General features: G+C 37.5%; 1 protein-coding gene across 2 annotated transcripts in view; it reads left to right on the forward strand.

Annotated features, from left to right (window-relative positions):
* The window catches only part of SMCO2 (single-pass membrane protein with coiled-coil domains 2), an 87575-nt gene that overhangs the window by 6664 nt on the left and 68383 nt on the right, over positions 1-12528 (forward strand). The window contains exon 1 of one of the 2 annotated variants that reach the window (XM_077953766.1): positions 805-945. The exons of the other annotated variant lie outside the window; for it this stretch is intronic. The gene's annotated coding sequence lies outside the window, so the exon portion shown is untranslated. Of the gene's footprint in view, positions 1-804; positions 946-12528 lie in introns of those variants that run through there. 2 annotated transcript variants of the gene reach the window in all.

The raw sequence follows: 12528 nt of genomic DNA on the forward strand, positions 1-12528 counted from the left end.
ACTATCTGTGTTTCTGGGTGTGTTCCCCAGGGTATATTAACTGCTATAACAACTCCAAAATCTCAGTGGTTTAACCAGTAAAGATTTTCTTCTGCTCATATCAGACTCCAACATCATCAGCCTTATCTGACCCTCTTACTCTCTCCTCCTCCCTTTCTGCCTCTTCCTCATTTCATCTGTCAGCTTTGCTTTCCTCTGAGCTGGTTTTATGTGTCGGTAGACCCTCTCCCCATAATGACACTCAGAAGTTCCAAGCATGTATTGTTCTTATACCTGACAATTTCAATGGAAAGAGAGCCTCTCTGTTTCCTAGTAATTCACACGCAAATGTGCACTGACTGGGCCTCTGGATCAACTTGGTCTACCTGGACCTTCCATTGGGCAGTTACAGTACCTACACTAATTCTAGGGAGTCAACCATCATGAATTACAAGCTTCTATTGTCTCTTCTGCAGATAACCCGGTCCTCCCTCTGGCCCCAGGCTGTCTGGCTGTTGGCATCTGACATCTTTTCCCCTTCAAGGATGCCTTTAAAGTTTATTTTAATTTATTTAATCAGAATTAAAATGTTAGGAAGGGAAGGCAAAATAAGCAGTAGGTTCTTTCCAGGTCAACAGGCTGGAATATATGGATTGGCCAGGCTGTGATACATGCCCAACCTTGGGTTGAAGGTTGGCAAGGCAGCCCTGTTGGAATCCCATAAATAACATGGGGATCTCCCATGGGAATCTTCCAACACATTGGACTCTCCTCTTCCCCAGGTCTCCTGCTGCCAGCACAAGAGGCTGTGAAGGTGAAGAGGATACAGATTTGAGATTAGTATTACAGAAGTAGAATGGCAAGAACTTGAGGACCAATTGCATATGGGAAATGTTGAAGCAAAAGCTGTGAATAATGACTCAAGTTTCTGGCCCCAGGGGTCTGGATTGCAGTGCTGTTCAAGAGGTAAGAGTTACACGAGGAGAGACAACTTTGGAGTAGAAGATGCATCAGTTCTACACAAGTTGTGTTCATCCGGGTGATGTCTAGTAGATAGTTGGATATGTGAGTATGGAGGATGGGAGACAGATCTGAGATGAGCAGCACACTGAAGCTTTTGAGCCCCAGTTTCTTCGTTTGTAAAGTAGACTTCGTTTGTAAATACCCTTGCAGAGCTTTAGTGAGGATTAAATTAGCTTACATAAAGTGCTTATCACGTTGACAGTAATTTTAACAATGATCATTATATATATTATATGTGTAATATAATATATATAATATATATTATATATGTAATATAATATATAATATATATTATATATGTAATATAATATATATTATATATGTAATATATATTATATAATATATAATATATTATATATGTAATATGATATATAATATATATTATATATGTAACATATATGCAATATAATATATGTGCAATGTAATAAATTATATATGTAATATAATGTATATTATATATAATAGATGCAATATATAAAATATGTAATATAACATATATATGTAATATGATATGTATTATATATTATGTATGTAATATATATTATTATGTAATATTATATATGTAATATTATATATATAATATATATTTTATATATATAAGCTCTACAGTATGATAATAAATGTTGGAAATTAGTGTTATAGAGATGCTTCATTAAGTTAGTAAAAAGTTCCTGAGACTATATAGCAAACAAATATATAAGTAGTATAACAGCAGTTTAAGCCTTGCAAAAGTTTAACCCAAATAACAGTAGAAATTCATAACCAATGGGAAAGCGTTAAGTACCTAGAGAACCCAACTGAGGTAGGGTGTTTGGGAAGACGTATGTCTACAGCACAAAGAGATAAACAATTTTGTTTGCTAAGGGGGACATCTATAAGGCATTTTAAAAGAAAGTTCAAATGGTTCTTAATAAATGACACCATTTGTTTCCATTTAAGCACTTATTTATCCTGTGCTATGCTCTTAGAGAAAATTGAAAATGCCACAGTCCCTGCTCTTAAGAGACCACAGTTTAGTAGAAAGACAGTGGAAAGCAGTAACTATAGAATATGATAGCTGCTGCTTTAAAGGGATGTGCAGAGTGCTAATAGAGTATGGGAAGGTCAGGCTTTAACTTTGCTTGTGAAGAGTAGTCAAAATATGTTACACTCTTGCAGGTTTTTCCTATTTATCCAGACCAATGGCTCTCACATTTAGTTGCATCAGAATTACCTGGAGGACTTGTTAAAACACAGATTATGGATCCCCTTACGCCCATAATTTCCAATTCAGTTGGTCTGTCTTGGAGCTTGAGATTTTGCATTTCCAGTAGGTTGCCAGGTGATCCTGAGGTATCTGGCCTGGGGACCACACTTTGAGAACTGCTGATCTTGCCATTCACAAACAACAAATGGACGTGTCCGCAGACCTCTTATTCTAGGGCTCTTCTGAGGAAAGTGGAGTAGGGAACAGAGGGCCTCAGGGTGGACAGAACATACTGCTTATTTTGCCTTCCCTTTATAACATTTTAATTCTTATTAAATACATTAAAATGAACTTTAAAGGCATCCTTGAAGGGGAAAAGACATCAGAAATAGCCAACAGCCAGACAGCCTGGGGCCAGAGGGAGGAAGGGGTTATCTGCAGAAGGGACAATAGAACCTCTTGTAATTCATGCTGGTTGACTCCCTAGAATTGTTGTAGGTATTGCAACCACACAACGGGCTCTTCTTGCCTGCTGCCCAGATAGAACCAATTTATCAAGATGGGGAAATTACAGTAAAGAGTTTAATGCTGAGAATGATGGTTTCCAGCTTCATCCAGGTCCCTACAAAGGACATGAACTCATCCTTTTTTATGGCTGCATAGTATTCCATGGCATATATGTGCCACATTTTCTTAATCCAGTCTATCATTGATGGACATTTGGGTTGGTTGCAAATCTCTATTATTGTGAATAGTGCTGCAATAAACATACATGTGCATGTGTCTTTATAGCAGCATGATTTATAATCCTTTGGGTATTAATGGGATTATACCCATTAATAGTAATGGGTATAATCCATAATTAAATGGGATTATACCCATTAATAGTAATGGGATGGCTGGGTCAAATGGTATTTCTAGTTCTAGATCCTTGAGGAATTGCCACACTGTCTTCCACAATGGTTGAACTACTTTACAGTCCCACCAACAGTGTAAAAGTGTTCCTATTTCTCCACATCCTCTCCAGCACCTGTTGTTTCCTGACTTGTTAATGGTTGCCATTCTAACTGGTGTGAGATGGTATCTCATTGTGGTTTTGATTTGCATTTCTCTGATGGCCAGTGATGATGAGCATTTTTTCATGTGTCTTTTGGCTGCACACATGTCTTCTTTTGAGAAGTATCTGTTCATATCCTTTGCCCACTTTTTGATGGGGTTGTTTTTTTCTTGTAAATTTGAGTTCTTTGTAGATTCTGGATATTAGCCCTTTGTCAGATGAGTAGATTGCAAAAATGTTCTACCATTCTGTAGGTTGTCTGTTGACTCTGATGGTAGTTTCTTTTGCTGTGCAGATGCTCTTTAGTTTAATTAGATCCCATTTGTCAATTTTGGCTTTTGTTACCTTGCTTTTGGTGTTTTAGACATGAAGTCCTTGCCTATGTCCTGAATGGTATTGCTTAGATTTTCTTCTAGGGTTTTTATGGTTTTTGGTCTAACATTTAATTCTTTAATCCATCTTGAATTAATTTTCATATAAAGTGTAAGGAAGGGATCTGGTTTTAGCTTTCTACTTATGGCTAGCCAGTTTTCCCAGCACCATTTATTAAATAGGGAATCCTTTCCCCATTTTTTATTTTTTTCGGGTTTGTCAAAGATCAGATGGTTGTAGATGTGTGGTATTATTTCTGAGGCCTCTGTTCTGTTCCATTGGTCTATATCTCTGTTTTGGTACCAGTACCATGCTGTTTTTGTTACTGTAGCCTCGTAGCATAGTTTGAAGTCAGGTAGCATGATGCATCCAGCTTTGTTCTTTTGGCTTAGGATTGTCTTGGCAATGTGGGGTCTTTTTTGGTTCCATATGAACTTTAAAGGTGTTTTTTTTTCCAATTCTATGAAGAAAGTCATTGAATATATAAATTACCTTGGGCAGTGTGGCCATTTTCATAATATTGATTCTTCCTATCCGTGAGCATGGAATGTTCTTCCATTTGTTTGTGTCCTCTTTTACTTCGTTGAGCAGTGGTTTGTAGTTCTCCTTAAAGAGGTCATTCACATCCCTTGTAAGTTGTATTCCTAGGTATTTTATTCTCTTTGAAGCAATTGTGAATGGGAGTTCACTCATGATTTGGCTCTCTGTTATTGGTGTATAGGAATGCTTGTGATTTTTGCACATTGATTTTCACAAGGACAAAAAAAACAAACACCGCACGTTCTCACTCATAGGTGGAAAGTGAACAATGAGAACATTTGGACACAGGAAGGGGAACATCACACACCAGGGCCTGTCACGGGGTTGGGGGAGCAGGGAGGGATAGCATTAGGAGATATACCTAATGTAAATGACGAGTTAATGGGTGCAGCATACCTACATGGCACATTTATACATATGCAACAAACCTGCACATTGTGCACATGTACCCTAGAACTTAAAGTATAATAATAATAATAAAAAAGAGTTTAATGCATGCAGAGCCAGGTAAATGGGAGACTGGAGTTTTATTGTTACTCAAATCAGCCATCCCCAAACTTTGGAGGTGAGAGTTTGTTCAAGATGTTTCTGCAGGCAGAAGGCTAGGGAATGGGGAATGCGATTGGTCGAGTTGGGGATGAAATCATACGGGGTTGAAGCTGGTTTTTCTTGCTGTCTTCTGTTCCTGGGTGGGATCGCAGAACTAGTTGAGCCGGATTACCCTTGTGGGTGACACCAGTTGGTTCATCAGAAACATCTCTGAACACCAATGTTAGGTTTTACAATAGTGATGTTATCCACAGGAGCAATTGGGGAGGGTGGGAATACTCCCAAGCCATAATTTCTAATCTTGTAAATAATTTGTTAGTTTTACAAAGGCAGTCTGGTCCCCAGGCAAGGAGTGTGTTTGTTTCAGGGAGGGGCTGTTAGCATCTTTGTTTCAAAGTTAAACTATAAACTAAACCCCTCCCAAAGTTAATTCAACCTACACCCAGGAATGAACAAGGATACCTTGGAAGTTAGAAGCAAGATGGAGCTGGTTAGGTCAGATTTCCGTAACTGTCATGATTTTCCTATGTCAGATTTTTCTCACTGTTATAATTTTTGCAAGGGCACTTTCAGTACGTGAGCCTCAATCTTTTTGTTTGGCTGTTTTGGTTGTTTTTTGTTGAGGAGGGGAGGCAAGGCAGAGAAAGCTGTGTCACACCTTTTTAATCTTAATCTTGGCCACCTTTTTTTTTTTTTTTGATACTCAGCCACTAGTCACTGTGGAGGACTTTGTCCATTGCTTAAGGCATTGTGTGTTAAGGGAGTCAATATTAAGAGTTGTCTTAAATTCTTGTCCAGCTGTGTGCCTCTGGCCTTGGAATTACAGTTTCTTAGACACTCCTAGCTCTTGGCTGACTTTAAGGCAATGCTTCTCACATTTACTCCTGTCCAGGAGGAAATCTGTTACATTTTACCTTGGGGGTAAATACATCAAATAAATTTACTTTTTTTTTTTTTTTTTACACAACTACACTAAAATGAGATGCCTACATTACATAAACTTAAAACTTAACAGAGCCCTTGAAAATTGTATTTAATACTTTGTTGACTGAGCAATCACCCAAAAGGCTTCTCATCTACCAGAAGGGATTGTAGACCAATATCACATAATTAGCTGATGATTAAATTATTTGGGAGCCCATAAATGCTCCATTTGATTTAGCAAAGTTCAAGTAAAACACAGTTATAGTGTCTGAAATATCTATTATTGGGGGAGAAAATGGACACAGATTATATGTAAAATAATAAACAGGAGTAAAAAGACACTAATTCTGTTTCTTTGTAGTAACATATTAGTAGCAGATTGCATTTTTAATTGTTTTTTCTGATTGTAGAAGAACTTTACATTCATTTTTGGAAAATTCAGGATTATATAAAGGTGCTAAAAAGAAAATAAAAATCACCTAATAAGGAATTTTACCACCTAGTGAAAAACCATAGTCAACACTTGGCTATTCTTTCTCTTTTTTCAAGGCCTTTATATTCTAATGATTTTTTAAAAGTTAGAATCCTACTGTTTAATACAAAAAAGAATAATGAAATTGTACAAAGTAACACATATATTGGTTAAAAGTCAGATAACATTTAAAGTCATAAAATTACAAAAAAAAAAAGTCCCCACCTTAGCCCTAATTCTTGTTCTCCAGAGCAACCACTTATACCATTTTTTAGCTGATTATTGTACTTATGTTTCTAAGTATGCTTTTATTGTCACTCATGAGTGGCCCAGAATGAGTATAGAATCGGAAGTCAACAATTCATTTAAATATTTCTTTATTATGGAGCATTTAGGATGTTGGAAAGTTTTACTGTTATGGGTAACATGACAGCTAATATCCTTCTACACACACACATGCTGTATACCTCTCTTCTGTTGTTTAGAATGAATTTCTTGGAGTGCAATTGCCAGATCAAAATTGCCCAATTGCCATAAACAGTTTGCATTCAGCATTCTTTCCAGAGTTAATTTTATGTGGTTAAATATGTTGATTTTTCTTGCTTAATTTCTTTGTTTTTATGCTTAGGAGGGAAAACTTCTCCACCCCAAGATCAAATAAACACACACCTCAGTTTCCTTCTAGGTGTCCTGTGGTTTCGTAGTTTATACTAAAGTCTTTGATCTAGCTGAAGTTTATTTTGGCCTATAATAAGATACAGGAGTCTATTTTTCTTTCCAAAATATTATGCTCTTTCTCCACAACTCTCCAGTGACTAGTCCTTTCTTTTCCCACTGATTTGAAATGTTGCCATTACCATTGATTAAGTTCTTGAATATTCTGGTACTCGTTTTGAAAGGAAGTAATGGTGGTGGTGGGCAAGGAGTTGAATTAATGTGATTGTCTGTTCTTTCACCAGTACCAAACTGTTTAAGTTAATAAACACAGTAGAGTTTGATACTGATCTTTCCATTATGTGATAGTATATCACTTTTTCTTCTCTTATTTTCTGAAAAGCGTTCAAACTATAAAATATAGTTCTATATATTTGTTTATAAAATATTTATAAGATAGCAGAGGGAATAGTGGCTTTTTCTGACTTTAACGTTTCCTTTTAAAATTTTTAATTTATCGGACCACCCATCAAACACTTCCGTCAATGAGGCAGGAGAATTGCTTGAACCCAGGAGGTTCCACTGTGTTAGAACCAAACTTTCAGAAACAGTTTGGCTGTGTTAGCATTCCTTTAAACTTTTGTTATATATAGAAATCTAATTCCAACATGTTTATTCTTGGAACCATCTGCCAATGCTACAATCTGAATTCTCTTGCGTTGTTGAAATTTTGAGGGAATAAGAATAAAATAGAACCTTCATTAAATACTTACCATGGCTGGCACAGTTCCTAAGCCTATTACATGTATTAATGTAAGCCTCCTAACAATCCTGAAGATAAATGCTGGTATTATCCCCCATTTTATACACAAGCAAACTGGGGCTTAAGAGTTAAGTAACTTACCCCACTGCTCAGAAGCAGTGGAGTTAGAATCCAGACCCAAGCAGCTCGATGCATGCTCTCAACCGTGATTTTGATAAACCTTTGACTTATGGTGCGCTCTCAGAGACCCCAACCCCCTGAACTCAATGCACAGCAATTTCTTTTACAAAAGATATTTAATTGTGAAAAAAAAAAACATAAAATTTACTATCTTTTTTTTTTTTTTAAAGACAGCTCTGTTGCCCCAGACTGAAGTGCAGTGGTGCGATCTCAGCTTACTGCAAACTCTGCCTCCTGGGTTCAAGCCATTCTCCTGCCTCAGCCTCCCTAGTAGCTGGGATTACAGGTGTGTACCACCATGCCTGGCTAATTTTTTAAATTTTTAATAGAGATGGGTTTTCGCCATTGTTGGCCAGGCTGGTCTCGAACTCCTGACCTCAAGTGATCCGGCCTCCCAAAGTGCTGGGATTACAGGCATGAGCTACTGCACCTGGCCTAAATTTACTACCTTAACACTACTGAATCACACGCTTAGTGGTTAACTGTAGTCATGTTGTTTTGCAACAGATCTCTAGAATGTTTTTATCTTGCAAAACTGAAACTCTATACCATTTCCTCTTCTCCTCAGCCACTGGCAACATCCATTCTGCTTTGTTTCTATAAGATTGAATACTTTAAATACAAATACTTACATGAAGTATTTGTCTTTTTGTGACTGGATTTCTCTTAGCATCATAGCCTCAGTGTTCATCCACGTTGTACCATGTGACAGAATTTCCTTCTTTTTTGAGGCTGCATAATATTCCATTGTAGATCATGTTTTTAAAAAATCCATCCATCCATTGAAGTACATTTAGGTTACTTCTACCTCTTAGCTATTACGAATACTGCTGGCAGGAGCATGGGTGTGCAAATATCTCTTCAAGATCCTACTTTCAATTCTTTGGATTGAAAGTGGGATTGCTGGATCATATGATAATTCCGTTTTCTTTTTCTTTTTTTTTTGAGGTAAGAAATCTCCAAACTGTTTTCCATAGTGGTTGCACCATTTTACATTGCAATCACCAGTGCATAAGGGTTCCAGTTTCTCCACATCCTTGCCAACTCTTGTTATAACTCTTGTTATACTCCTATTATTCTGTTTATTGGATAGTGGCCCTCCTAATGGGTGTGCAGTGATATCTCATTGTGGTTTTAATTTGCATTTCTCTAATGATTAGTGATGTTGGGTGTCTTTTCGGATGTTTGTTGGCCATTTGTATATCTTCTGTCCTCTGCTCATTTTTAAATCAAGTTATTTGGCTTCTTTTTGTTGAGTTTTTAAAAATATATTCTGGGTCCGGGTGCAGTGGCTGACACCTGTAATCTCAGCACTTTGGGAGGCCAAGATGGGTGGATCATGAGGTCAGGAGATTGAGACCATCCTGGCTAACATGGTGAAACCCTGCCTCTACTAAAAATACAAAACATTAGCCAGGCGTGGTGGCGGGCGCCTGTAGTCCCAGCTACTTGGGAGGCTGAGGCAGGAGAATGGTGTGAACCCGGGAGGTGGAGCTTGCAGTGAGCTGAGATCACACCACTGCACTCCAGCCTGGGTGACAAAGTGAGACTCCATCTCAAAAAAAAAAAAAAAAAAAAAATATATATATATATATATATGTATGTATGTATTCTGGATGTTAACACCCTATCAGATACCTGATTTGCAAATATTTTCTCACATTCCATAGGTTTTTTTTTTCACTCCACTGATTGTTTCCTTTGATGTGCAGAAGCTTTTAAGTTTGAGGCAGTCCTACTTGTCTATTTTTGCTTTTGTTGCTTGTGCTTTTGGTGTCTATTTCCATCTCAGTTGCTGAAGCACATATCCTACTTATTTGGGAAAAAATATATTAAAAACTTTTAACAAATGCCATGAAATACATTTTGAAAACCTTAGGAAATTTCTTGAAATATGTAGTATGAAAATTGTATTTGTAAATCGTTAGTTCAGCATTGTAAATATGAGAAGCTAATTTATACAACTATATAAGAAGAAGAAATGGGAGACAGAAAAAAAGAACTATCCCTGTTCATATCTAAAAGAGGGGTAGCAAGCACACAGCATTTGTACCATATCCTTTCCACATCCCCAGCAGATGCGGCTAAAGAAATATCACGCTTTTGCTTGCTGAACCCAAATGGGCTTCAGAACCCTTCTCAACACAGAGCTCCAGGCAACCATTCACGATCAACTGAGGTGACAGGTTACATGAAATCTGTTTGTCATTATGTCTTCAAAAACACTTCCAAAAGCATATTCATTAAAGCCGAATTCTCCAAACATGCCACGTTGGAAAACAGTCATAGCTGCAGATTCACAATGATTACAAGCATATGAAACTCACTGAGAAATCCTCCCAGACAGAAATTATTTCACTGATTAATCCTCATTTTCTATATTGTTTCTATTAAAATACTGTGAAATTAGATTTGTATGAAACAGTATTATTGAAACAGTTCTCCAGTATTTACCATAGAATGGCCATTTATAACGTTGGTGTCAGTTCTCTGGAAAATGTTAGTCAACTTTATTCTGCATCTTAACTATCTTGTGAAATTTGGTCTCCAAGAAAATGTATAATTTTTAAAGTTTAAAAAACAAGAAAAAATATAAACATACATGTACACACATATATACGTGTGTGTGTGTATGCTAGCATTTTCAGGAATACAAAGCAACTAAAAAAGATCCATTCTCTTTTATCACTAGATTTAGAGGATTGGTCGCTAACAATACAAGAAGGAAACGTTAACAGCATAAGAGTATAGCTGCAAAGTTGACTAATATTATCTGTGGCAGCTTAAGGAGAAAATAATGTAGCCATTCCTCAGCTATGGAAACAATCCAAACTTATATAGATAGAGGACATTTTAAGGGAGGGGGCTACCTCTAAGTCAAATAAGTGGGCATCTGCTCTAGAGATGAAAGGGATGCTCCACACCATGAGCAGATGCAGATGTATACACACACACACACACACAAACACATCACACACATACCACACACACACATACATACACATACACACATATACACACACACGCATACACACATATATACACACATACACACACACATACACACATACACACACACACACATATATACACATATATTCTCAACCAGGAATGAACATTTCAAAAGTGTCAGGAGAAAGGAAATTCTAAAACTCTACCCAACTTTAAGTGATTGTTTTAAACTATAATGATTACAAATATTGAAAAACTAAGCCACAAAAGGAATGAAGTCATTATTAATTAGATATCTAGCTGGTGTTTTGCACAGATGAGAAATCATGGCTGCTTAGGCCTACTGCCTAGAGGCCGTTCTTCCTTTAACTCAAGATTATATATTTACATAGATACAGTTTTAATGAGCATTTGTTACTAAAATATTTCTTAAGAGGCCACAGAAAATAAAGTTATTAAAAATCATACCAACAGTGGCCATGAACATGCAAGATTGCAAAACATCTTTTGGAGACATGGTCTGGCTCTGTCACCCAGGCTGGAGTGCGGCGGTGCCATCGCAGCTCACTGCAACTCTCACCTCCCTGTGCAAAACATCTTAAAGCTTAATGTTCTCCAATCTCAGATGTGTGGTCACAAGAACAACCATTAGAGAGTAACATACTACGTGGTTCTGAAAAGTAAAGAGCTGATTTCTGAAACATAACCTAGTACCAAAACAGAATCCATCAAAAATAAATGTCGGAATCTACAGTGGTTCCCAATATCAGTCCTGGGACTGATAACGTTAGTGTCATCTGGGAGCTTGTCGGGAATGCAAATTCTTTGGCCCCACCTGAGCCCACTGAATCTGAGTATAGGGCCCAGAAACCTTTAATGGGCCCTCTAGGTGATTCTGAGACACGCTACTGTGAACTATTGCTTGCTTCGTGTCTGGTATTAGCTTGGTCCATTTTATCTAGACTTGTTGAGGCTTATTCTTTGTGATCTTGATAATATTAGAATTTCCTCACATTTGAAGAGCAAAATACAGAGACAGCTTTCCAAATATAACATCTAATGAGCAGCCGAACAATGACCCTCCTATTGTAGCAAAATTGAGTACAGAAGTTGTCTATGTATTTTTAGAACACAAAAAGAAGATATGCTAGCATTTTCAGGAAAACAAACCAACTAAAAAAGTTCCATTCTTTTTTATCACTGGATTTAGACAATTAGTTTATAATAAAAAAAAAAAAAAAGAAAAAGAAAAAAATACTGCAAAGTTGACTAATAATATCTGTGGCAGCTTAAGGAGAAAATAATGTAGCCATTCCCCAGCTATGGAAATAATCCAAACTTATATAAATAGCAAGAGGACATTTTAAGGGAGGGTGGTCCTCTAAGTCAAATACGAGAGCTTGTTTGCTCTAGAGATGGCACCATGGGCAGCTGCAGTGACTGAGGGAGTGTCTGTAGGAGGCTGTCTGCTACACAGAGGCGGCACCTGCTACCAGGCCATGGAAGGCTCCACTCACAACCACCACCTTCCAAGGGGCTCCTGAAATCTCCCTGTCCTCTTGGAGACCTTCACATTCTTTTTTATGGCAGGATAAACTGTGCTGAGAAGCCGGGGTTCCTTAGGCAGGCACGTTTTAAACTCCTGGGTAATGTTCCCATTTTGGAGGATGCTTCACAGTTTTCAGATGACAGTGACACATTTTCTAGAGCACGGTTTCTCTACCTTGGCACTACTGACATTTGGAGCTGTATAATTCTTTGCCATGGGAGCCTGTCCGGTGCACTGTTGGCTGCATCCCTGACCTCTATCCGCTAGATGGCAGCAGCAACCCCCAATTGTGACAACCAAAAATGTCTGCAGACAGGGCCGAATGTCC

Source organism: Macaca mulatta, chromosome 11 (assembly GCF_049350105.2).
Source record: "Macaca mulatta isolate MMU2019108-1 chromosome 11, T2T-MMU8v2.0, whole genome shotgun sequence".
Classification (NCBI taxonomy): Eukaryota; Metazoa; Chordata; class Mammalia; order Primates; family Cercopithecidae; genus Macaca; species Macaca mulatta.